This window comes from Mauremys mutica, chromosome 3 (assembly GCF_020497125.1).
Source record: "Mauremys mutica isolate MM-2020 ecotype Southern chromosome 3, ASM2049712v1, whole genome shotgun sequence".
NCBI lineage: Eukaryota > Metazoa > Chordata > Testudines > Geoemydidae > Mauremys > Mauremys mutica.
The window spans coordinates 200745458-200767351 of record NC_059074.1 but is presented as its reverse complement, the minus strand read 5'-3'; the positions used below and the strand labels follow the sequence as shown (position 1 = coordinate 200767351).

At 46.9% G+C, this 21894-nt stretch overlaps 1 protein-coding gene across 2 annotated transcripts in view; it reads right to left on the bottom strand.

The window, feature by feature from the left end:
* PAK5 (p21 (RAC1) activated kinase 5) overlaps positions 1-21894 on the bottom strand; it is a 238303-nt gene that overhangs the window by 185403 nt on the left and 31006 nt on the right. Inside the window, exon 1 of one of the 2 annotated variants that reach the window (XM_045008380.1) lies at positions 751-857. The exons of the other annotated variant lie outside the window; for it this stretch is intronic. The gene's annotated coding sequence lies outside the window, so the exon portion shown is untranslated. Of the gene's footprint in view, positions 1-750; positions 858-21894 lie in introns of those variants that run through there. 2 annotated transcript variants of the gene reach the window in all.

Below are 21894 nucleotides of genomic sequence, written 5' to 3'. Positions count from 1 at the left end.
TGTAGATACTATTAAAAAATAAAACACCCCCCAGTCCATAAAGTAAACCCCAAAAGAAAAAGTTGTTTTGAATACACAAGTACTCAAGTAAGTTTTCCCATCAGAGGGGACTGAGAGACAGGAGATGGTTGCACCAGAGTTGGGAACAGAGAGCATTCCAGTTCTCACTACCCAGTGCCGACAATGACACGGTCGCTGAGTGTTTTGCAGCAAGAAAAACAAACAAAAGATCCGGTGTATTTTAAATGTCACGGTATGCTCCATGAGGATGCTAAAGCATCATCGTTACTATTGATACTCCCGCTTCTTAATTGCTTCCCCAGAGGTCCAATATTGACAGGAGAGCGCTGCCTGCGTGAGTATTGCAAGTAGTAGTGTCCGTCTGTACATGCAATACACCTTCCTCCCCAACACCCACCCACACCCCCACAGTGCTGCACACACACACACACACACACACACCCCTCCCCGAGGCTGCATGGTGGAGAACACCGAGGTTTTAGGCACGCGGAGGGCTCCCTTTCCCAACCTGGCAGGAAATCGCCTTATCCTGTAACGTCCCTAGGGCCGACCCATTGCACCCCCCCACCCCCCAGCGGGCTGGCTCGCTACCGCGGTAGCTCTGGCTGCAGGGAGCTGTCTCGAGCGGTAGGGATGGATCCTGCCGAGCCCGCTGCATCCCCCGGGCAAGCCGGGCTGTGCCCGCGAGCCCGCCTGCAGCGCGGCTCCCGCTGCCCCTTCCCCGCCTACCTAGTGCCCGGCGGCCAGGCGAGCCCGGGCTGCACGCCCCGTCCGCCGCGGCATCGCTCCGAGCGCCACGTTCCTGCTCGCCCGGGCTCGCGGCGCGTGTCCCCGGCAGGGAGCCGGCACCGGGCTGCCGCTGCTGCTGCTGCTGCTGCTACATCCGGGCTGTGACTGGCGGAGCTCAAGCTCGCCTCGCCCTGGTCGAAGCGGAGACGCCCAGCTGCCTAGAGGGTGCCGCGCTGAGGCAGGGGAAAGAAAGAGCCGGAGCCTGGTGATGGCGATACCCCAACTGCATCCTCCACCGAGACCAAATCTAGCGGCTTCTCCTGCCCTGGAACAATCCAGCCCCCCATGCATCGGATCCCACGCGACAGCGCTGCAAAATCCCTCGTCCCGCAGCTAGAGCCAGCCAAAATCTGCCCCCCCCCCGCCCTTCTCCTGCACACCGCGCTGATTAAATACGGTATCCGGGGAAACTGCTCCTGCTACAGCAAAGAGATTCCAGAGGCCGAAGCATCCTGGTGCTACAACACCCCAGAACCAGCACCCGGATCCAGGCACTTTCTGGCTCCAGAAATTCAACAGCGTAAACAGGGAATTGAGCCGCTGCTGCTGCTGCACTGTGGAAAATTTGGCCCCTGCTGCACCCCAGCGCTGGCATCTGGATCCTCCCAAGTTTTGACCACAAACCCAGAAACTGCACCACCAAAATATTATTATTTATACTGAAATTGGGCTTAGGAGCCTCAGTCATGTACCAGGCCCCCATTGGGCTAAGCACTGTACAAACAGGACAAAAAGTTGGTCCCTGCCCCAGAGAACTTACAGTCTAAGTATAAGACCATAAGAATGGCCATACTGGGTCAGACCAAAGGTCCATCTAGCCCAGTATCCTGTCTTCTGACAGTGGCCAGTGCCAGGTGCTTCTGAGGGGATGAACAGAACAAGTAATCAAGGGATCCATTCCCTGTCACCCATTCCCAGTTTCTGGTAAACAGAGGCTAGGGACACCATCCCTGCCCATCCCAGCTAATAGCCATTAATGGACCTATCCTCTATGAACTTATCTAGGGTTTGGTTTTTTTGAACCCTGTTATAGTCTTGGCCTTCACAACATCCTCTGGCAAAGAGTTCCACAGGTTGACTGTGTGTTGTGTGAAGAAATACCTGCTTTTGTTTGTTTTAAACCTGCTGATTATTCATTTGGTGACCCCTAGGTCTTGTGTTATGTGGAGTAAATAACACTTCTTTATTTTCTTTCTCCACACCAGTCTATCATAGACCTCTATCATATCCTATCTATCTATCATAGACCTCTATCGTATCCTACCTTAGCTGTCTCTCTTTCAAGTGGAAAAGTCCCAGTATAAGACAAGAGACAACAGGTGGAGACGGAGACGGGAGCACAAGCAAACAGTGAGAACAAATTTTGCTTTCAATGTTCTACCCCAAGACATCCCAATACAAGAAATCTGCTAAAATTCTAATTCAGTGCTGGATCTGGTGAATTTTTGGCTGCATACTCCCAGTTTTAATGACAAAATTTACTACATATGCAGCTTCTAGTCCACCAGAATAATCCAGATCCCAACACTGCACATTTTAATGAAGCATCACACACCCCTATAAAGTAGGCAAGTATCATAACAAATCCATGGCCACATAGGACTTCATTGTTGTCAATCACTGTGTCCGTGCACCAGTCCAATTTCATGGTAACACCAGAAAGAGGACTCGGAACATCCCGCTCCAAAAGCACTAGCACCTACTACTTCAGCATATAGAAAATCATCAAATGCCAGCAGTAGAGGACCTATGACACATATGGTATGTCTACACTTGGATCTGGAGGTGTAATTCCCATCTCAAGGAGCCATACCCATGCTAGGTTGGATTAGTGTACTAAAAAAAGTATTCCTGCTGAGGCAAAAGCAATGGGAGGATCTAGCCACCCCAAGTATGGTGCCTAGCCTTTCGGATGAGATCATTCTCGGAGCAGCTAGCCCTTCTGGCTGCCTGCACCGCTGTGGCTACACTTCTATTTTTAGCACGCTAGCTTGATCAAAGCTAGTGCATGTTTTCCTCCTTTACAGCTCCAGAGCAGACATACCCTTAGTTCAGTAGCTTTATTTCCTTCCGGTAGAGTACAGTCATACACAGTCATACTTCCCACCTCATTCCTATCATTTCAAGAATTCCCTCAGTTCCCATATACTTATGGGGTCCCTTACTGCAAGCTCTTCATACATGGAATTCCCATTGATTTAAATATCTGGGTGGAGTTTAACATGTTGGTCTTAACCTAGCAATGATTTTGACACCAGCTGAGGATCTAAACCGGTACATGTTGTAATTTTTGTAAAATTCCCCCAAGCAATGGAAAGACCTTTGAAATAAATCCAACTAAATAAACAAATGGAAAGGAAGCAATCAGAGAAGTGCTTGTAAAATAAATAAATAAATCTGTATAGTACAATCGGGTGACCTAAGTAATTCTGGTATATTACTCCCTGTGATATGTGCCTGCTTCTGAAAACAGTCTTCTCCAACACCTTTATGAAATGTGCCAGAAGAAAGATCAACGCTGCTTTTAATAAAGATCCATACAATTTATTCTAAATGCAGCTCAACAGAAATAACCTATTGTATAATATCTGATTTAACTAATTAATCATAGTCCCAACAGTCACTAAATATCAGTAGCCAAATGCTTTTCAGAGGCACGTCAAATGTGAGTTAGTTGGAAAGAAAAACTATAAGTGCCTTATTTATATAGTCATATGGAAACAGATGTTCACATATTTAACAGGTGAGAATTAAATGTGTTTTTGTTTCTTATGATGCTGTGAAATAGAGAGCATGACAGGAACATAGGGGATAAAGATTTACATTAGAGCTGTGGCGGGGAGGGGCAGTACACAGGTCGGTCTTGCAAGCCAAGAGAAAATACATGTAACTTCTTTGCTTAGGTGACTGATAGCTATTTTAAAACGTTTATATAATCCTCTCGCCCTTCGAGGGATCATAGACTTACAGGGCTCACCATTGCGATCTTTGCCATTTTGTGTTCTCAAGTAGGTAACATTATTACCAGCTTTCCTCAGGATTCTTACCAGAGGGCAGGGGCGGCTCTAGCCATTCCGCCGCCCCAAGCAGTGGGCGCTCTGCCGGTCGCCGGTCCCGCGGCTCTGGTGGACCTCCCGCAGATGTGCCTGCCGGTCGCTGGTCCCGCGGTTCCGGTGGACCTCCCGCAGGCGCCCCCCGTGGCATGCCGCCCCAAGCACTCGCTTGGCGTGCTGGGGCCTGGAGCCGCCCCTGCCAGAGGGAATATCTGGGGCAACTCTGATTATTTGCAAAGGCATTTGTTAAGATTTGAGTGGTGACATCCCTCCAGAAACATACACCACTTAACCACCTAACGTAACAGCAATCCAATCAAAGTTGCTGCTGTTAGAGGAAATACCACGGTACTGTAATTTACATGACAGTCACTCCTTCACTTGTGTTAAAATTGATAAATAACTAAAACCATTTCATACAAATAAATAAAGATGTGGCATGAGCGATGGGATTAATTGTTTACTGATGGGTTTCTTGCACCTACCACTGGCCCTCTAGACACTCTCAGAGATACTAAACTAGATGGATCACTGGTCTCATCCAGCCCAGCAATTCCTTTAGGAGCTGGTGCAGCACGGAGCAGCCCATATGGATTGTTAGCTGTCAGCTTCTCTGCACCAGAAAACCAGCCTAGCACTGAGATGGCTGGTGGTCAAGGGGCTTCAAAGATTGCCTACGCGGACACCTCCCATCTTGCACCATGTGCACTTGGCTGAACCAGGGAATCTGGCCCAGTAGAAAGACATCATTTTCCTGCATTTCAGTGCTGCGTTGCCATTTTGTCGTCATTTCCACTGACCCCTTAGTTACTCTAGCTAAGCCACGTTTGGCTGAAAGCTGGGCCACATCGGATCATCTCTGAACCACAATTGCCATTCATTAGAGCTAATCCCGGCTCTCAGCACATATTGCAGACCTTATGTACTTTAAACATCTCAGAGGGTCCTTTTTTTTTTCCTTTTCAGAGAGCCAGCAGCATAGAAAAGCACAAAGACATCGGCTCGAACTGCACTAAGCTATTCACCAGGGGTCTGAAACAATCAGGCTCATATGAAAATACATTCCATTATCTATGAGGCTTGCATCAGTGTTATTTTACCTGGCTTTTCCTTTAAATTATGTGTAACTTAACTGGCTCCCTGTTTTCAAGGGAAAAGGCTTTGGCTCTCTGAAAAATGAATGAGGTTTATTTCAGAAAGATCAGATCGCAAAGTAGCCCCATATTCTGCTCAGGCCTTAAAAAAATCAAGAGCAAAGACAATGACTACAGCTAAGGCAGGAAAAAGGCTCTAATGTTACCCATAGGGGCATGTTTGATGGGAAAACCTAAGGTACAATGATCATAATCACAAACACTGGGGCCAAGATTTTCAAAACTCTGGGATTGATATTAGGCTCCTAAGTCGAGCTGTGTGCTAACTGATTTTTTGATTCACTGGCCATTCTGAAAAATGGGGGAAAAACTGGTTTGAGTTGAACTGAAACCGAAATTTTTCATCTACTTGAAAAATCGCCTTGGAGATCAAATGCAACATTTCATTCACCCAGTGGCTGGGGCACTCCCAGGGAATGTGGGAGACCCAGTTTGAATCCCTGCTTTGGAACAAGGACTTGAGTCCAGGTTTTCCCCTTCCAGGTGAGTTCCTTAACTACCAGCCCATAGGATATTCTGCTATTGGCTTCTCTCAATTTCTCCTGTTGAAGCTGTTCCTCCACTTCAGTTTAAAATACTTGGATAGTCACTCAGCCTGAGAAAGAGAGCGAGTCTGACTATAGCCTGATGACTAGGGCTTTTTTACAAAGTTGGATAATATAATTTTCCAATTTTTTTCTTTTTCTGTTTCAGCCAAAGCAACTGCTATAATCGACATGAATTCAGCAAACATTTCGGTTGATCTGAATCTGCAATTTTCAGTGAAAAAATGTTTTGGATAAAAAAATTGCCCATCTCTCTTCTAAGTCCATATTTAGGCACCTACATGTGTGGCCTGATTTCCAGACAGGCTGAGTGCTCTGCCTGCAGTGGATATGGCTGGATGCCCAAGGCTTTATTTAAACTTTTTGGCCTGCACCGCTGAAGTTATGTTCCTAAGTCTGTATTCAGGCACTTGTGGTGAAATTGTGTCCCCTCTGAAGCCACTGGAAGTTTTGCCATTGACTTCAGTAGGCCCGGATTTCACCCCTGATTCCCAACGATCTTGAGCAACCAGCAGCTCTGCTTGAAATAAATAGCAAGTGCTGAATTCTCAGTCCTTTGGAAAATCAGGCCAGGTACTTATGTGCTTAAAGAATTACTAAGGAGTCTAAAGTTCGGTCTCAATTTTTGAAAATCTTGGCCCGGGACTTTGCATGTGATTTGACGATGACCTGCACATTAATATATCAGACAAGAAGCCATGCAGTATAAGAGGGGAAAGAAATTCTCGCTGTCTCTGACCGGAAGAGCAAAACATTTGAGAACAGGTTGGCCAAACACCTGTCAGGGATGGTCTAGGTTTACTTGGTCCTGTCGCAGTGAAGGGAACTGGACTAGATAACTTCTCAAGGTCCTTCTAGCCCTACATGTGTCCAATTCTATATGATTCTATGCTGATGTACCTTTCTCATGCCCAGAGAACTTTGTTTGAGCTAGGGAACGGACTTTGTCTGACCTCTGGCATTACTGTAATGGTTGTTAAATAAGGCTGGACATAACTGCGCAAGGTGGGGGAAAGTTTGCTGGGAGCCCTCCACAATCTGCTCCTCTACATATGCATTAGTCAGAGTCCTGGTGCTTGTGTTTATTCAAATGCCAGGTGCATGGGAGTGTTTATCGCACCAGTGGTGCTAGACGCCCCAATAAGGGAAGGCCATGAGAATTGGCCTCGGCCTCCTTGCTGTAGGTCAATTCTGGGAAGCACACAGTGCGCCATTCTGAAGCTGCATGCAGGGATGGGAGAGTTAGCAACGAGTCGTTCACCCCTTGTTTGGTGCTCAGGGGGTTGCACTCTGGAGAGGGGCTGGTCAGCTGTGCCACACATTAAAGAGCAAATCTTCAAGATGGTGCAAGGGATGAGATAGTGTCACGACCCCTCTGAGTAAGGAACAATCCCAACTGAGCTTGTCTCTCTCTGAAGCCCAGTCTCTGTATTGCGTCTCCTGAAGGCATGCAGATCTGCATTGACCCCTAACTCACCCCTAACTTACTTCCTCAAAGAGCATTGCCCCAGCCTCCTGGGAAGCTCTCTGCCTTGCCTCTCTCTTCACAGGTGAGTGCCTCCAGCACCTGTCCCAGTGCAGTGCATCTCTGCGTCCTGCCTAAGGGCCTGCAAGTGGTATTTCCAAGAGCTTCAGCATAGGCCTAACTCTGCTCCCACTAAAGTCAATGAAAGTTTTACAATTGACATCAACAAGGCAAAGTCAAACCCACAAAACAGCCATTAAATAGACTTTAATTTGCTGGAAGTGTTGGCTTGCTCACGCATTGCTCCCTCCTTCCTACGGGTCATAACCATCAAAGCATGCTTTGTGGAGTACAGGCAGCCCTGGTTCTCGTTGAATTTGGCCACTGAATTCATATCTGCTTTGGCTCTTTTTGACGATACTACATCTTGGTGTGGCTGTCTGTTCATTCTCTGGCTTGCTGTGTGTGCACATGCAGAGTGGTTTTCAAGAAGGGAGTGATTACATTTCCAACCCATCATGTGCCCCTTAGCGCTAGCCACTTGGATTCAGCTTCTTTGAGGGGAGGGAAGAATTGCATAGATATGTGTGTTATTCTTCATCTTTATGTTAATGCAGTGTAGAGAGTTATGGGTGTAGCTGAGCAGATTGCAATCCCGGGAGAAGGCTAATTATTTAAACTCAATAGTCAGTGCATTCTGCCTTGTCTGGGAAGGAAAAATATAACAAACAAACAGGACAGCCCCTGAGTGGTTTCACTCCATCTCTATTCTCATTTCTTCCCACTCGCCCTCTCAACACCATCACTCATCCCAGGCCGTTCACCTTACTGTTCGTTGTCCCCTTTTCCTGGCTTTTCTCTGCCTACCACACTGTCCTCCATGCCTGGGCCATTCTCCCTGGCCTTGACTGCCAGTCACCCACTCTGTCTTCATATCCTCCCATCTCCCCAAGCAATCCCTCCTCAGAGGAGATCCCAATGCCCTCTCTCACCGGAACTGTCTTATGTTGGGCTTGTCTTAGACTGCAAACTCTTTGGAGCCAGAACATGCACTGTGTACAGGCCTGATCCACGTAGTCACTGGGGCTCAGGTGCCTAACCACCTGGCACTGATTATAAATGCCTCTGTATATCAAAGGCACTATGAATACTTGCATTACAAATAAAGAGAGAGAAAAACGAACAAACAAAAAGATAGTATTCCACTGCTACGGAGGGGAACCGGAGACAGGGCTAGATTTACTCCTACCAGCAATCCCACTGAAGCCAGAGGGCCTGCTTGTGTGACCACTCATCAACAGGAATAAACTGGCACCATCTATACTATAGCAAGGACCTAAGGCCTGATTCTGTTCCCACTGAAGTCAATAGGGCTTTTTGCCATTAATGTTAATATGAACAGGCTCCCTACTCTATCTATCCATGGTAATGGCCACAAAGTTTAAACTTGTCTGAACAGCAGAGAAGATTTAAAGGAACATGTACACATAGCTTCAAACATTTATCATTGGCCCATTACAATTACAGACTCAGATATTTCACAGCTGTCCAAAGGATTTGGGTGTCTGTGTCCCTTGGGCACCTCTGAAAATCCCTGCTGTAATGTCTAAATGGAGCTTCTGCGTTCATTATTCTGAGGACTGAAGGTAACATGCAACAGGAATCCGAATGGGTAAATTAATCCCTGGTGTAACTCCAGGCAAGTCAAGAGTTTGGCCCAGCATATGTAACAAGCAAATGACTCAAGGGCCCATAACCCAAAACAAAACAGATGCCTCTCAATGGAGGTTCCTTCTTGTCTCATGTATCCTGGGGTAAAAATCAGGATTAGGGCCACTGAAGTCATTGTAGCTGTGCTGGGATAAAACAGGTGTAAATGAGAGCACGAGTCTGGGAGTGGAAGCTACAGAGGATACCGAATTGCAGCAGTAGAACGCTATATTGAATGAACACCAAATAACTTTAATTAGGGTTTCACTAAGGCTGAAACAGAAAACAAAAAAGAAGACAACAACGAAGAAGAAAGCTTGTCAAGCTAGGCAACCCTTCCCCCACCCAAGCTCTTACCACTCTAAAAGTAGTAAAAACAGGGCAATTAGACGCAATCACAGGATGTTCACAGACGGCTTACATGAGCACTAGTGAACTTGTGATACTTTTAGCAAAAATGTGGCAAGGGAAGGTGAAAAGTTACCGAAATAATAATTATTTATAAGTGCTGTCTGAATTTCCTGAGTTTTCCCAATATCTAATTATTTCTGATAGATCAGAAAAGTGATTCTGGGGAGATGTGATCCATGACATCTGGAGGGTGGCTGAAGGACACTAGATAGAGTCAGGCCCTGTGGTGCCGAGCAGTGTGTTATTCTTGTGTAGCCACCGGACTCTTTCCAAGAGTGATGTCCAACAGTCATGTCACCAGTACCACAGCAGTTAGTCTGACTATGCTTGTCTATACTCAGATGTCTCTGGGGTTGTTTTCCATGTGGGTCAAAATCTAAACATAAAAGTGTTCTGTGATGGGGTCCCCTCACCGGGGCGCCTCCTTGTGGCTGCATCTGGGGATTAGCTCCAGCCAGGTCTGACGCTCCCTCCACTTCCGACGGTTGCTCACACCGTCTCCCCTCTCGCTCTCCAGGAGTCACAGTGCTCCCTTTTTATGACTCAGTCCTCCGGCCAAGTCACTATATAGTCCTCGCCTTCTGGGGAATCCATGTTCCATTGGATCAGCTGCCCTTGTATGCTCCAGATAGTCTTCCAATCCAAGACCAGGTTCTGTGCTATTTTCCCAGTGACTGGTAGTGGAACCTGGGTCTGCTTGCTATTTCCTTGGACTCCTTCCAACCTCTCTGCTCTATTGTCTGGCCTCCACTGGCTTGTCCAGTCCAAACTCACTCCTCCCAGGGAGTAACTGCAGACAGCCTAACTCTATATAGCGCCAAAGATACCACCCTTTTCCCAGGGAGCGACTGCAGACGGCTTCCCCTGCAGTCCTCTCCTATTCTTGTCTTGAGGAGAAAATCCTGCTCCCACTGAAATCTTTGGGAGTGTTGCCATTGACTTCAATGGACATTAGATCAGCCTCTGTACCCTATTACAATCCTTTGTGTTACAAGAATAACGCTCAGCACTGACACAGCAATGGAGAAGATGCAGCACTTTTGCTTCCACAGTGCTGGACAAACATTAACTAACGCATCATCCCCCGCGTTTGGCAGGGAGATATTATCCCAGTTTTACGGGTGCCTCTAATCCCAGCTGCCTTTTTATAATGCAGGGACAGCCGTTCAAGAATAATGCTGCTCTCTTTGCTTCTTTCTCCATCAGTCCACACTGCAGCTAGAAAGATATAATATTGCATCATATTGCTCCACAAATTGGCTTCCAAAAACCTGGCTCATTTTTTTCTGAGTGACTTCCAGGGCTTAGATTGATCCTGCAGAGCCCATGACTTAGCAGCTGGCAAAGTTTATGAAGTGTTTACAATACGCTGCATAATTTGGCTAGTGTAGCTCTTCATTGGTGTAGAGTGGGAGAAGAACAAGTGAAAGAAGCAAAGGGAAAGGGAAAGCCAAGAAAAACAGATGGCAGCAAGCTCTCCACGGAGCATGGATGAATAAATAGCCGGGCAAAATCATTTTTCCAAGGTGGAAAAAATGCATTGTTAAATAAATACAACTTTTACGAAATGTAAACTATATCTCATATGTATCGTTTTGATATTAAACATATGGCATGTCATCAGGACCGACAGTCTCTACAGCGTATGTGGAGAGGTAAAATGGTTCGGATTGCTCATCAGAGAAACAAATAGCTCTGGTCTTACCTAAAATCTAACTTCACTCTTCATGGGAAACCATTATTTATACACGCTATAGGCCAGATCATCAGCTGGTATAAATCGGAGTAGCTCCATTAATTGCAATGCAGCTATGCTGATTTACGACAGTTGACAATCTGGGCCAATCCTGAAATCCTTACAGAGATGAAATTCAATTTGATCTCATTGAGAGTTAAGGTTTGGACCCCAAGAAAAAAACGTTGACTTAAAATGCACACATCTGTGCGTGCTTCTCGAGCGATGCATTGATGCGTTCAGCTACTCACCGGATCTAAATACAAGAAGAGAAAGATGCTTGAAAAATGTGGAATTAAAAAAAAAAAATCTGAGAAATTGTTTTCTTTTTGGCAAGAGACTGTAAGGAAAGAATTGATCATCCCAGTTTAAACAAGCAGAGTGGGGGCCCAGGAAAGCTTTTCTGGGCAGAACTCTCAATTCTCTTTGAGCTGCATTGAACATGATGACCTGCATCAACCAAAACCTGGGTATAATTCTTCTACACTTCCCCCGTGTGTCACCTGCCAATAGTATTATAGACAATGGTGTCCACAAGGAGGGCAGATCCTGTCCCTTCATCCCAATCCAAGAGGCAAGTCTGGCCTGAAAGACAGCAAAATCCAGTGTGATTTTGCTCTGCATGGACCAGACGTCGGAGGGCAAACAACCTGCACAGGATTGTCTGTGCCCCTCCGGCTATCTCCGTGGATGGCAGATTTGGGGATATGATAGGCTGCAACTCTTCAGATCCGCTGGCCAAACCTCCCTCTCCCATCCCATAAGGACATCTGTAGGGCAAAACCACCTGCGCGGGTACTGTCACAGCAGAGGCTGCTACAGCCCTGAGGGCGTAAAGGAGAGGGCTGTAATTTCAGAAGTTCAGAGCACTGTTGGGCATGTTGGAAAACCCTGGCCATCTACTTGGGTACCTAAATACAGATTTAGGAGCCTGAAGTTAAACCTATTAATCCTGGCCTAGATGATTAGGTGACTGAGAAATTCAAGTGCCTTTCTCAGAGGATTTCAAGCAAGGAAACGGCTAGGGACTAGCATTGCAGTCTTTTGTGTGCAGAAGCAATGGGAGCTTGGCATGCACGAAGAATGCAGGCTCAAGTCTTGAGTTTACATAGGTGGTGAACACTCCGTTTTCATGCCTCGATGCTCTCAAAGCGCCAGGTACTCCTAAGCTCTTTAATCCAGCTCTTGGATCCCCTTTGATGGAGATAAAAGATCTACTTGTTATCACCGCTTTGAATCTGGCCCCAGCCTTTGTAAAGGAAAGTGGCTGCAAGTTCATTGCTTTACATCCCAAGGTCTGGCCATTTCTGGAGCGGCTTACCTGTGTCAAATGGGATAAAGGAATGAAGAGTCAGGTCCTTTGTTTTTCAAAAGAGGAAAGAAAAGGAAATGTTACAAAAGGCACCTCCTAGGTCAGTGGTTACCAAACTTGTTCTGCCGCTTGTGCAGGGAAAGCCTCTGGCAGGCCGGGCTGGTTTGTTTACCTGCCGCGTCCGCAGGTTCTGCCGATCGCGGCTCCCACTGGCTGCAGTTCACCACTCCAGGCCAATGGGGGCTGCTGGAAGTGGCGTCCAGTACGTCCCTCGGCCTGCGCCGCTTTCAGCAGCTCCCACTGGCCTGGAGCAGTGAACCGCGGCCAGCGGGACCCACGATCAGGCGAACCTGCGGACGCAGCACGTAAACAAACCAGCCTGGCCCGCCAGGGGCTTTCCCTTCACGAGCGGTGGAACAAGTTTGGGAACCATTGTCCTAGGGTGACCAGATGCCCAGTTTTCGACCAGAAAGTCAGGTCGAAAAGGGGACCTGACAGTGTCCGGTCAGATCTACTGACCGGACATGCAAAGTCCGGTTACTGTGGGGGGGTTCAACGGGGAGGCACCAGGTCATCACACGTGCTAGTCCCTACTCATCCGGGGCTGCAGCTTCGCAGGCAAGTCCCTCCCGACCCAGGCAGGGGAGAGAGGAGAATAGCAGTGAGCGATGAGAGGAAGGCAGGAAGACGAGCAAATGTGGGTGGGGTCTTGGGGGGAAGAGGCGGGGCAGGGGAGATTCTGGCACTCCTGCTGGAGTGTCCATTTTTTAAATACCGTATTACAAAGTTGGCAACTGTAGCATCTCCTGATATTGCGAATCTGTTCAAATTTAGTACTAACCTAAAAACCACTAACAAGGTAAAATTACCTCCTTTCCTCAAAACATAAGGCCAAATCCTGAGTCCTTCACAGATTTTTAAGACCAGAAAGGACCATTAGATCAACTAGTCTGGCCTCCTATACAACACAGTAAGTCAGCAGAAGTTTTGTTGAAGTGAGGACAGGGACTGAGCATTTGGCTTACTAATATTTTGGCTTAATTTTTTCCCTTGCTACAGTTTTTTTGCCCAGTGATCTCATATCATCCCATTGTTTGTCATTTTTTTACCTTCTGCAGCAGTTTCTGCAATCACTTCATCCCAGAGAATGTATAACACATTCTAGTGCTGCAGCTGACCCTCTGCCTTGCAGGATACAAAACAGCTGCTTCACTCTGGTTACACAAAGCATTTCCTGATCACTCCTAACTCCTTTCATCTGGGCCGGGGAGCTGGGCTCGCACCCTGGAACAGATTAATGTTATTCCCTTTGTAGAGCTTTCCCTGCTGCTCCCTGGACAGTCTCAGTAATCGGTCGGTGTCCTCCACATCAATCAAAATAATAAAATAATAGCAAAGTCCATTTATATTCTGTAGTGCCTCTGGTTTCAAAGGGTTTTACCAAGGTGATGTGCAAACTGTAGATGGGATTCTCACCCTGCTCCCCCACCAGGGAATTCCAGCCACTTCTGAGGTAAAATGGAGCCAGGGTTTAACAGCAAACAGTAACGCTGCACAGTGTTCCAGACAAGAACATTATCTAATTAAAATTGCAGTGAATTCTTGTAATTCTTGCAATTACCCAGGTTACAGTCTGCCCATGATACTAGGGTTAATATCTCTGCTCTTTCAGAGAATGCCCCATGGCCTTCAGTGACCACAAATGGTCAGGATCTAAGCTTAGCCTCTCATCCCATAAGAAGGCATCATGGTTCTCCCATATCCATGTGTTGGGGTATAAATTCACTACTGTCTCAGAGGGAAGAACGCCACCAGCATCCCAACCCCCTGCTGCAGTTCTCTGGAGGTCTTCCAACCACGCAGTGATCCGGTTAATCTTGCTTACCTTGGAAGAGCTGAAGGGATCACAACACAAAATGATAGGATGCCAGTAAAGATGTCATTGTGATTTACCATCCCCGCACATCCCTCTGATCACTCTAACATCCTGTGACATAGAAAGTGCCTGCCCCATATTAATGCCAAGGATTTCTGAGAGGGCTATACTTCACGGCAGCCCAGAATCGTCATGGTTTTTTGGCCTTCACTTAACTTTCCAACATTTCTATCCTCCTTTTTACAGAGCAAAAGGTTTTGATCATATACCACTGCTCCTAGTCTCCTTCCCTGATTGTGGTTTACCTTCAACCAGAAGGAAACCTTATTTGACGTCAGTTTGTCTTGTTGATAAATGGGGATTATTAAGGAAATATGCTACTTTTAACATTCTTTCTTAGGTGCTGATATGGCTTACATCCATAGCATCAGAGCACCCTCAGATTTCATGGAGTTATCTTTACTACTCTGCTGCGAGATAGGGAAGTGCTACTATTCCCATTTTACAGAAGGGAAACTGAGGCACTGATAGGCTTAGTGACTAGCTCTAGATCGCACACAGGAAGACTGTGGCAGAGCAGAAAATTAATACCAGGTCTCCTAAGTCCCAGGTTAGTACTCTAACTTTGGAGTTAGAAACTTAATACAATACATTAGACATATAATACACAACCCCCTAGGAAGAGATCTCTATGCATGTGTGTGTGAGTTTCAGTCTAACCATGTTGTATGGGAAATGAGTGTGTGAATGTTAAGCTGACACCGATGCAAGTTCAGTGGAGCCTTTGAAATGCTGTGGGTTACATGAAATAAAACTGGAAAAATTAGATTGCAGCTGTATATAAAGAGGCTGCTAATAAACAAATAAAATAATAAAAAATAATAATAAAATAACAATAACAACAACAATAATAATAAAGCATGGGTATAGCAGTTATCCTGTCGGGAGAGAGAGAGCAAGAGAAACTTACATCCCAAGAAGCTGAACTTGAGTCAACATTATCTCCCCTATGTCTTCCTGGCTAGGAAGGTAATTTGGGTTGTTCACACCTCCAGTTCAAAATGAGACAGACCTTCCAGGAGGCTGGTATGTTCACAGGGGGAAAATCTCCCAGACAGACCTGACCTCTGAGATGCAGGGAGGAGGGCAGAGACATGGCAGCCAGACAGACGTGTGGATACAAAGAGCTTTAAACTCCATCACCCCTACACAGTCATGTAAAACCAGTGCAAAGTGCACATATAATGCTGCTTAATCAGAATGGTCGCCCTTTACTTTCATTTTGCAGTGGGGTAATGGACCACGCAAGGAGCAAGGTAACAGAGAATTGGCCCCACAGCATGCAAGACTTCTAGTCTTTGGATCTGAACTCTACCTCAAGGTTTTTGTCTCACCCAGGCAAGGATGGCTACAGCCGTAGGTCTATGGTTTTTACTGATCTCTCAGTTTTGCGATAAACTTTGGCACTCCTTCTCATTTACACAAAGGTCACTTCACAACACTTTAAGTCATGTTAAAGGGGTGTTAAACTTAAGGTAATTATTTAATCCCCTCTTTAAGGCCCTTTTGCATGGCCCAAAAAGTATAACACAGCCTTGGATTTGTCTATTCTGCACCTGAGGTGTGATTGTATCTTGGCTAGAAATACCCATACCAGTTTTAATCTAGCGAGCAGCAGTGGCCTGGGTCTCAGCCTGGGCTAGCAATACAAGTATATACCCAAGGGGCAGCTACAGCATCGTAGCTGTTTTTAGCCAGGCTAGCTAGATTAAAGCTAGCCTGGGTATGTCTACCAGAGCTGCAATCACACCTCCAATTGCAGCGTAGACATACGCTGAGTGTGAATTAGTATTAGGGTGACCAGATATCCTGATTTTATAGGGACAGTCCCAATTTTGGGGGCTTTGTCTTATATAGGCTCCTATTACCCCCCGCCCCTGTCCCGATTTTTCACACTTGCTGTCTGGTCGCCTTAAATAGTATCAAAGCGTCTGTGGGGTTTTTATGAGGTTTTTCATCTTGAACCATTCTTGGGCTATTCTCTGCTGTCTGTTCTTGAAAACAAACAAAAATGAACGTCTGGCCTCTGGGAAGCAGAATGTGTCAAAACAAACCTTGGTCTAAGTAACATACAAAAGCTGTCACCAAGAAGGTGTCTGGGGGCTTGGCTACACTTACAAGTTGCAGCGCTGGGAGTTACAGCGCTGGTCATGCAGCTGTGTAGGGCCAGCGCTGGAGTGTGGCCACACCACACTTGCAGCATTTCCAGCGCTGTATTGAGAGGTGCATTGTGGGCAGCTATCCCACAGAGCACCTCGTCCCATTTTGGCACTGAGTATGTGGGAAATACTGCATGGTGATGGGGGTTGAGTGCAGAGGCTAAGGGTTGTAGTTATCAGGGCTGGTTGGTGAACATACAGGTGTTGGAGGCAGCTGGTGGTGGTAAGAACCTGGATGCTGGGGAAAGGGGGTTTGAGCTGACATTGGGGCACAAGGCAAAAAGCTTTGGGACGGGGTGGGCTGTGGGGCAGCACGGGACTGCTCTGCCTGCATGGCTACGATAGCCTGGAGAGAGTCCGCTTGGCGCGACAGGATGTCTAGCAGCTAGTTTGTGCTTTTCCTCTTTGCCACAGCGTTTCTCCGCCAATGTCTCTGGCCGATCATGCTTTCCTTTTCTCTCCACTCCTGCAAGTTTTTACTCTCTCTAGCAGAGTGATCAATAACAGTTTTCAGCATGTCCTCCTTGCTCTTTCGGGGCTTTTTCCTCAGATTCTGCAGTCTCTGTGCAGTGGTAGATCTGGTCAGTCCAGCAGTCAAGGTCACTTTTGGAAAGCAAAAATGGCAACAGTTAACAGGGAAGCATTGTTTTCATTATCTCATCCAGACAGTAATTCCCACACACTGAAGGAGTTTTCAGTCCTCACCTTAGCATACTTTTCCCACACACATAACACAACAGAAGCCACGAAATGGTGAGTGAGGGGTGCTGCATAGAGGGAGAAGTGGGGCTTGAGTGATAGAGGGGTGCTTTTTGCTTCGGGGAAGTGCATCGAACAGCTACAGTGATAGAGGGGTTGAGTGAAGATGCAGCTGCAGGGGTGATCTTCACTATCTCCCTATCTCTAAAGAGTCTCCCAACATTTTTCACAGGAGTTACTCCTGGAAGATATCTCCCTGCTGCGGGTCACTAGGGAAGAGCGGGAGGCTCTTCTACAGCAATGTGGATTCTGCCCTGGACCCTATGCGGGTTGCCTGTGTGCAGCAATGGTCCCACCACCCCTCGTGGCACAGTGGCGCGGACGCGTTAGCCTGACTGGGACAAGGACCACAGTGGCTCTCCCTATAAACCTGCGCAGGCACATTGCCCACGCTCTGGCTGAAACTTTTGAGGAGATTACTGCAGCCGATTACCGCGACGTGATAGACCACATCAATGGGCTATTCCACATCTAGGCTGGCATGCATGCAGCCCTAACCCCCCTTCCTCTCCAGAAACATTTCCACCCAGAAAATAAAAGCCGCTTACCGGTAACCCGCTGCTCTGCTTGTCCTTCTGCAACTGCTGGCTGCTGCGATTGGGTACTTTCCTCCTGGTTTGAGAAGAGCTCCTGGCTGCATGCCCACTCTGGGGTGTCTTCCCCCATCCCAGTAGCTTCACTCGCGTTTTCCTCCCCCCCGCCGCTGCCGCCTCCGCCTCCTGTCCCCCACCCTGCTCAGAAGTGTCCATCGTGGTCCTGGGATTGGCAGTGGGGTCACCCCCAAGTATCGCGTCCATCTCCCTGTAAAAACGGCAGGTCGTGGGGGCAGCTCCGGATCGGCGATTACCCTCGCGGGCTTTGTAATAGGCACTCCGCAGCTCTTTAACTTTCACCCTGCATTGTAGCGCGTCCCGATCATGGCCCCTATCCAGCATGGACCTTGATACCTGCTCAAAGATATCGTAATTCCTACGGCTGGAGCGCAGCTGGGACTGCACAGCTTCCTCCCCCCAAACACTAATGAGGTCCTGCAATTCGCCAGTGCTCCATGCTGGGGCTCGTTTGCCGCGTGGAGGCATGGTCACCTGTAAAGATTAACTGATTGCACTCCACACCTGGCTGCAGCAAACAGGAAGGAGATTTTTAAATTTCCCGGGGCATTTAAAGGGCGGGTCACCTGAGGCAAGAGCAGTAGAGTGCAAACTGATGAGCAGAGTGGCTGAACAGGAATTCTGGGATAACTCCTTATTCCCTGGAGGACAATTAAAGCGCTGGTGAGTGTCCACACCTGATGAGCAGCGCTGGATCACCAGCGCTGCACTCCTTATACCCCAACCCGGATGGGTTTTCAGCCAGCGCTGCAACCAGGGAGTTGCAGCGCTGGTTGTGCCCTGCAAGTGTAGACGGGGTGTAATTGCAGCGCTGGAAAGCCTCCACCAGCGCTGCAACTTGTAAGTGTAGCCAAGCCCTGGGTCAGCAAAGAGCCCTGGGAAAACCCGGTGACCTCAAGAAGGGACAGGAATAGAGGGCTGAAGGAGGCTGGGACGCTGCACCCCATATTCTTCATAGTGATAGGATGATGATACGATTATGCCATAATTATGATGCATTTTATGCAAGATGGGTCATGTAAGATGTCATTGGAAAAGTTATGATTTGCTGAATATAGTTATCCTACTTATATGCATGTATTATTTTTGTACCTGAAGTTATGAATATTGACTATGTCTCTGTATTTCAAATGTACTTACACCTGGGTGATGCCCACTAGGCAAGATGCTTCCAGTCTAGATAGTGGGTGGGGAAGGGCTTACTCGGGGCAATGGGCTGTTAGGAAAAACAATCAGACTAAGGAGAAGTTTATTCCCCATCTGGTGAGCCTTCCTGAGAATGCTCAAGACAGCCTGTAAGTAATGTCTGCTATGACTCCACAAGGTCATGAGACCAGGCCACATGACTCTGGACTCCAACGCTGGGATGTCAGGTTTGGAACAAAGGGCTCCTGTCTTAGGGAAAAGCTCTATAAGGCAGGGAGTGACATCATTGGCTGTTCTTCACTCCCCACATAAGAAGGCTCCTGGAAACACCTGAGGAACAAAGACTGAACTGGGGGAAGTGCTGTAGCCAAGCTAAAGGGATTTCTAGCCTGTGAATGAAAGACCTGGGGATTCCAAGCTGTAAAGCCAGTGCAGCTTGTCCCTTAAGAATCGGCAGCCTGCTTGTACCATTTCTCCGGGTGAGAAACTGCTAATTCAAATCCTATCCTTCTAGTATGTTAAGCTTAGTTTGCCTTTTTGTTTCTTTACTAAGTAATCTGCTTCGATCTGTTTGCTATCACTTAAAGTCTATCTTTTGTAGTTAATAAACTTATTTTATGTTTTAATCTAAAGCAGTAATTTTGGCGTGAAATGCCTGGGAATCTTACCTTAGAGGGGCTGTTGCATATTCCTCTCCACTTCGAGGGGTGGCGAACTCTATGAGCGTATACCATACAGTTCCCTGTGCAGTGCAAGATGGTATAATTTTGGGTTTATGCTCCAGAGGGGGTGCGTGCCTGGGAAGCTGGGAATTCCCTTGGCCTTAGCCTTTCTACTGTTGGTTCGTGCAGTGGCTAGTCAGAGAGCCTGCATGTAACTGCAGCTGGGTGTGTCCCTACCTGTGCGTGTGCTGGTGGAAGTGTAAGATCGTGTGCATGTCTGCAGCTTGTCACAGCAGCACAGCATGAGAGAGAGCCCAGGCTGGTGGGTCAGAGGGCTCAGTGGTAACCCCGTTCCAGGTGGCATCCTGGGGGGAACCCGTCACAGAGGCAACATGTTCTGTGGAGAAACAGATGATTTATATCTCAGAAACTCATCCTTGGGACTGTCAATCTAGCGCTTTTCATGCAGCACTAAATTCTCAATGTAAAAAAAATGTGGTAACCGTAACTAAGAAGACAACGGGATTTTAAATATGGCATAGCAGCAGTGAGCAGTCTGCCTTCATGTCCTCAGAATCTAAATATTATCTGTTGTTCTTGGGCATATCTGCTCTGTGCACCCATTGTGGTAGAATTATGCAAATCACTAATACACAAGAGATCTAATGCCAAACCGGCTGCAGACAGGGATTTTACTTGGCTACTGCACACAGGCAGTTTTGCCCTGGCACCTCCGCTGTGCCTTGCAGCCCTTCTGCTGGTGCGGTTCTGGATCTCCCTCAAGCACAGAAAATAACACCAGGTTATGTGGTGTTTTTCAAATGGCAGCAGATCTGATTTAGGAATGGGACGGAGAGCACTGATTCCATTTCAGAGATGGTATGAACCAGTCCACTTCCTGATCTGAGCAGATTGCTAAACTACCAGTCATTTTTCAACAGCAAAATGGACGTGCATCCTTTAGCAGGCCCAGGTTAGCATGTTATATTGGTAAAATTAAAATAAAATTTACATAATTGTAGTATTATTTTTGTGCCCCAGAATGTACTAGGCAGCTCGCAATGCACAGTCCCTAGCCAAGCATTCCTTCCTCACCATTGCTGTTCGATGATGATGAGGAACATAAGGCTGCCTATAATATGATCACTCAGGAGGCCATGCACGCATCTGCTCATGCTGCAGCTGACTACATCAGAGCTCCACTGCAAGAGACACTGTACACACACAAAATAAGAGATTCCATGCTTCAAAGGCCAAAATAGACATGACAAACATGTGGGAAAATGTTAGTACCCTATCACCTCCTTTTTATAGAGGGGGAACTGAGGCAAAGAGACTAAGGCCCAGATCCTCAAGGTGTTTAGGTACCTATCTCCCATTGAAAAATCTTTTGAGCATCTGTGCCTAAGTGACTTGCCCAAGGTCACACAGGAAGTCAGTGGCTGAGTCTGGAATTGTACATCAATCTGCCGAGTCCCAGTCCAGTGCCTTAACTATTGAGACCAACATATGTCTTTCTGGCTCTATTATTATTGTGTGTATGTTTTCGTTCTTCCCCACCACTTGTCATAGGCTTCCCTGCTACAGTGAATTTTGAAGGTGGATTTGAACGGCACAAGGGCGGTAGGTTGGAAGGCAGACCTGGAGAGGATGACTCAAGCCAAAGGAACTGCATGAAGAAGCATGAAGATGTCTGTGAGCAAAGGAGGCAGCGGCGATAACAAGGCTTGAATCACTGGTGGAGTAGAGAAGGAAAGGGGCAATGTAAAAGGAGAAGAGGTCACAGGGGACCAAAGAGGACCTGGGGAATTATAGACCAGTCAGCCTAACTTTGATCCCTGGGAAGATACTGGGACAAATTATTAATTTGTAAGCACATAGCGAATAATAGGGTGATAAGATATAGCCAGCATGGATTTGTCAAGAACGAATCATGCCAAACCAACCTAATTTCCTTCTTTGATGTGATTGCTGGCCTACTAGATAGTAAGGAAGCCATAGATGTGATACATCTTGATTTTAGTAAGGCTTTTGACACCTTTCCACATGACTTTCTCATAAGCAATCTAGGGAAATGTGGTCTCAGTGGCTCTCAATCTTTCCAGACTACTGTACTCTTTCAGGAGTCTGATTTGTCTTGCGTACTCCTAAGTTTCACCTCACTTAAAAACCAGACATAAAAATACGGAAGCGTCCCAGCCACACTATTACTGAACAATTGCTCACCTTCTCATTTTTGCCATATACCGGTAATTATAAAATAAATCCATTGGAATATAAATGTTGTACTTACATTTCAGCGTATAGCATATAGAGCAGTATAAACAAGTCATTGTCTGTATGAAATTTTAGTTTGTATTGACTTTGCTAGTGCTTTCGATGTAGCCTATTGTAAAACGAGGCAAATATCTAGATGAGTTTATGTA